The sequence below is a fragment of the Oncorhynchus masou genome, unplaced genomic scaffold, assembly GCF_036934945.1.
Source record: "Oncorhynchus masou masou isolate Uvic2021 unplaced genomic scaffold, UVic_Omas_1.1 unplaced_scaffold_11846, whole genome shotgun sequence".
Taxonomy (NCBI): Eukaryota; Metazoa; Chordata; class Actinopteri; order Salmoniformes; family Salmonidae; genus Oncorhynchus; species Oncorhynchus masou.
The window spans coordinates 2,010-7,273 of record NW_027001616.1 but is presented as its reverse complement, the minus strand read 5'-3'; the positions used below and the strand labels follow the sequence as shown (position 1 = coordinate 7,273).

Below are 5,264 nucleotides of genomic sequence, written 5' to 3'. Positions count from 1 at the left end.
TGGAGTCAATTAACACGTCACAGTTCTTTGGATGGCAGCTTTATAAAATGTCACAGAATTGCAGCCTCTAGAGAAGTACATTTAAAGGGGGAATCTGGGATTGGTAGGCCTACATCCATTTTCTGATTCTTGAAAAATATAATGAATACATGCCTCACGAGCTTATGTCTAACTAACCCCATCATAACCCAACATGTAAGCTTGTCTAACTCAATTGTTTGCAAACACTGTAATTGTAAAGTAAAACTGTAGACCTTCATCTCTCAGATGGTCAGTCCTTGTTCCATCAATGGTTCCATCACTCAGCTGTTTACCTAAAAACTGCCAGGATACCCCTTTTTAGTCATATGATCAGAGTTATGCCAAATCAAATAAATTGAGGCCCTAATTGAATTGCCCAATGCTCTCATCCCACTGGGCACAGACATCATTTCGATATCAATTTTTGATTTACATTTGGTTGAGTTGTCAACTGACGTGAATTCAACGTGAAATCAACGAAAAATGACACCATGTCATTGGATTTATTTTCAAAGTTGAGTGAAACGGGGAGAGTATATGCATGTATTTGAAAATCTTGGCAAGCTTTTAAGTCTGGATTTAAGCTTTAACTCCCTGCAGGCTCTCCCAGATGGTATATTTAAAGGCCTCATCTCTATGGAAGAGATGGATCTTCAACTCACTCCTATACCTCAAACCAGACATTTTTCCAGAGAGTCTCAAAACAGTTGACCTCTCTTACAATTTCCTGGCCTCTCCTGACCCAGAAGCTTTCCATTCTATCAGCTGGATCAACCTGTATAGGAATCAATTCCACTGTGACTGTGTCCTTTCTGACGTGGCTGAAAGGGACAAACGTGACTTTTCCTGACATGAATGAAATCAGCTGTGAGTTTCCTTCAGATCTCCATGGCATCAGCCTGTTGAATGACAGCTCAGTCAAATTGTGTGAGGAGGATGATAAGAGGCTGGTTCAGGAGCTGAGGCTCTCGCTCTTCATCGGCTGCACAGGGCTCATCATCCTGATCAAGTTCGGATCAATCGTTGTTGCTCGTCTCCGTGGATTCCTCTTCAAAGTTTACAAATAGTTGACCGCCAGGATCGTTGAGGGCCCTAGGAAGGATTCTCCGGCTGTTGGGCCTCGGTGCGACAGCTTACTTATGCTTCAGCAACAACGACTACAAGTGGGTAGAAACCGCCCTGTTGAACAGACTAGACTCTCAGTTCGCGGAGCGAAACGTCCTCCGCTGCTGCTTCGAGGTCAGAGACTTCATCCCAGGTGAAGATCACCTGTTCAATATCAGGGACGCCATATGGGGGAGCAGGAAGACAGTTTGTATCGTCTCTAAAGAGTTCCTCAAGGACGGCTGGTGCCTGGAGGCCTTTACCCTGGCTCAGAGCAGGATGCTGGAGGGAGCTCAGAAGCAGAGCTGCCATGTCTGTCGGCGCCATCTATGATTATTGTGTTTTGCAGTGTGTACAATGCAAAGCTCTCGTGGTTTACATTTACACATTAGTTATATTACAATGTAAGGATTTTGGTACTTTTAATAAAACATTCCAACTTCTCTACTACTCTAATAATTTAACTTTTTCTGAGGATTTAAAAAATGACTGAATCGTATCTCCTCCCTACTTCCTCAATATAGAGTCTATGTCTGAAAACTGTAACTTAACTTCTTGGTGACAGGGGGCAGTATTTTCACATCCGGATGAAATGCATGCCCAAATTCAACTGCCTGCTACTCATCCCCAGAATGTAAGATATGCATATTATTAGTAGATTTGGATAGAAAACACTTGAGGTTTCTAAACTGTTTGAATCATGTCTGTGAGTATACCAGAACTTATTTAGCAGGCAAAACCCAGAGGACTGGGTGAATGTTTAGTCCATAATGTTGCTTGATTGGTGGTTAGGCCATTAGTTAGCTGGGCAAAACTAGGTTACATTAAAAGTCCAATACTATTAATATTTTTTGAATCTATGTACATTGCGAAGCTCATCTGCAGTCTCTGCAGTGCAGGAAAAATTCTCAGCAACAAGAGTGATCAAATTTAAGATCCTACAATTGTATTATGCTTCGTCAAATACTCAATTTGCAGGAACCTTAGAGCTCAAATTGAGAAGCTTAACAAATATTTACCAAGGAAATTAATGTCAGGCTTTACAGTTATTTCAGGGATCCGTAGTATTATTGGAAGAGGCGCACGCTGGTCAGATTCCCCTCACAGGAAAAAGTAATAAACGCTGCCCCATAACCATAGCAAATATTTGACCTCAGTTAAAAACAAATATAATGATATGCTTTCCGTTCAAGCTGAGGTGAAATCTATTGATCGGAGTGGTCAATCTACTGTGAACTGGCTTGGTGTATAAAGACCAGGGAACACAGTCCATCCAATCTGGGTCATATGAAGCCCAGTTCAGTATAACAGGATCTCTCATGCAAATCGCTCTAACCAGCCACACTTTTCCCCCTGGTGGGTAAAATTAAGCAATGCGCTTTTAAGGGTTTGTGTTAGAGGTCGACCGATTTAATCGGAACGCCGATTTAATTAGGACCGATTTCAAGTTTTCATAACAATCGGAAATGGGTATTTTTGGGCGCATATTTTTTAAATGTATATTTTTTTACACCTTTATTTAACTAGTCAAGTCAGTTGGCCAAAAGCCAGGGAAAATGCAGCATGGCAAATTCAAATAAAATGATATAAAAATCAAACTTTCATTAAATCACACATGTAAGATACTAAATTAAAGCTAAACCCGTTTTGAATCCAGCCAACATGTCAGATTTTAAAAAGGCTTTTCGGCGAAAGCATAAGAAGCTATTATCTGATAGCCTGCACCATCTGCACCAGCAGTAAACAAAGAGTAGCATATTTCAACCCTGCAGGCGCTACACAAAATGCAGAAATAAAATATAAAACATGCCTTACCTTTGACAAGCTTCTTTTGTTGGCACTCCAATATCTCCAATAAACATCACAATTGGTCCTTTTTGTTCAATTAATTCTGTCCATATATATCCAAAATGTCAATTTATTTGGAGCGTTTGATCCAGAAAAAAAAAACGCTTCCAAATTGCGCAATGTCACTACAAAATATTTCAAAAGTTGTTTGTAAACTTTGCCAAAACATTTCAAACTACTTTTGTAATACAACTTTAGGTATTTTTAAACGTTAATAATCGATCTAATTGAAGACTGGTCTATCTGTGTTCAATACAGGAAGACAACAAACCAAGCTACTTTTCAAGTCTTGCGCAACTCTCAACAGTGTTACGCAGTTCCTAGATGGCCAGACTTTCATTGCACAAAGGAATAACCTAAACCAAATTCCAAAGACTGAGACATCCAGTGTGAAGGTAGGAACTGAAAACAAGTTCCTAAGAAATATTGTTTCCCAGTGAGAACTCACTGAACACAGACAACAAAACAAAAATTCTGAACGGTTAGTCCTCTGTTTTGCCTGCTACATAAGTTCTGTTATACTCACAGACATAATTCAAACAGTTTTAGAAACTTCAGTGTTTTCTATCTGAATCTACTTCAATATGCATATCTTATATTCTTGGCATGAGAAGGAAGTTGAAATTGGGCACGCTTTATCCAAAAGGGAAAAATGCTGCCCCTATACCTTAAGTTAAGAGAATTCTTATTTTCAATGACGGTTCCTGAAACATTCTGCCTCGTTTAGGCAGAATGACAGATTTTTACCTTGCCAGCTTGGGGGATCCAATCTTGCAACCTTACAGTTGACTAGTCCAACGCTCTAACGACCTGATTACATTGCACTCCACGAGGAGCCTGCCTGTTACGCGACGTAGATGGCAAGGTAAGTTGAAGCTAGCATTAAACTTACCTTATAAAAAACAATCAATCAACGACTGTCGTTGCTCAATGTGTACTTAACCGTAAACATCAATGCGTTCTTAAAATCAATACACAAGTATACATTTTTAAACCTGCATATTTAGCTAAAAAGAAATCCAGGTTAGCAAATATTAACCAGGTGAAATTGTGTCACTTCTCTAGCGTTCATTGCACACAGAGTCAGGGTCTCTGCAACAGTTTGGGCCGCCTGGCTTTTTGCGAACTAATTTGCCACAATTTTACGTAATTATGACATAACATTGAAGTACAATGTAACAGGAATATTTAGACTCATGGATGCCACTCCAAGGGGATAAAATAATGGAACGGAATAAACGTTTAGTTTTCGAGATGATAGTTTCCGGATTTGAACTAAGACTGTATTTCTGTGTGTTTATTATAGTTAAGTCTATGATTTGATAGAGCAGTCTGACTGAGGGGTGGTAGGCAGCAGCAGGCTCGTAATAGTCAAAGGTATATGGTTTAGAGAGAAATAGTCTACACATTAAAATTCCTGTAATAACCTGCGGCTGAACTTGAAAAGGGGTTCTTTCGTTATTTTACCATTCATGTCTTCTATAGAGAATGCCTTGATCTACTACAAATAAGGTCAGTGTTTCCTGCAGGCTTAAACCACCTCAGCGTTTTGATACCTGTGTAAATCTCACTAGGATAAGGTAACGTTTGTCAAAATATTTTCATAAATCCACTCTACAAAAAAAAATGATCTTTGCTTATATTTGGCCAATCAGTAACCTTGTCCTATGGATATCTACACAGTTATAAAATTGGCAAGGTGGTGTAAGCCTACACGAAACACAACCTTATTTTAAGTGAATCTAAAAATATCCTATGGAATAAATGGAATGAAATGAAGAAACCACTTTTCAGATTTTGCTAGGTGTCATGGGAATTATGACTTGCACTTTGGGAGTCAATTCTTACCATGTCCATTATTAAAATAGGATTTCCTGCATATAGAAATGACAGTTTTTGTTTTCAACATTCATCACAGGTAACTTAAACTCTGAATAAAAATAAATAGTTGAGAGTATTTGTCTCCTAAGCAGTCTCTTCAGAGCTTGTGTGTGTGTTTTACAGATGGCAGAGAAAAGCAGAGCACCAGTGTGGGACTGTTACATGGAATTGGCACCAGGGAAAGCAAGGTGTCTTATTTGTCATAAAGATGTCAGCATGGGGTCAGCAACGGCTAAATCAAAACATACCACCAACATGTGGAACACCCATCTAAAAGCCCTTAATATGTATTATATTAAGTTCAAATAAGTGTTCATTGTTCATTCAGTATTGTTGCAATTGTCATTATTACAAAGTGTATGTGTGTAGAGAGATAGATATATATATATATATATCTCAATTGGCTGATT

The 5,264-nt window shown here is 38.8% G+C and overlaps 1 pseudogene; it reads left to right on the top strand.

Moving 5' to 3' along the window:
- The first annotated feature begins 848 nt into the window (after positions 1–848).
- On the top strand, positions 849–1,715 carry LOC135529565 (toll-like receptor 5; annotated as a pseudogene).
- Positions 1,716–5,264: the final 3,549 nt, after the last annotated feature.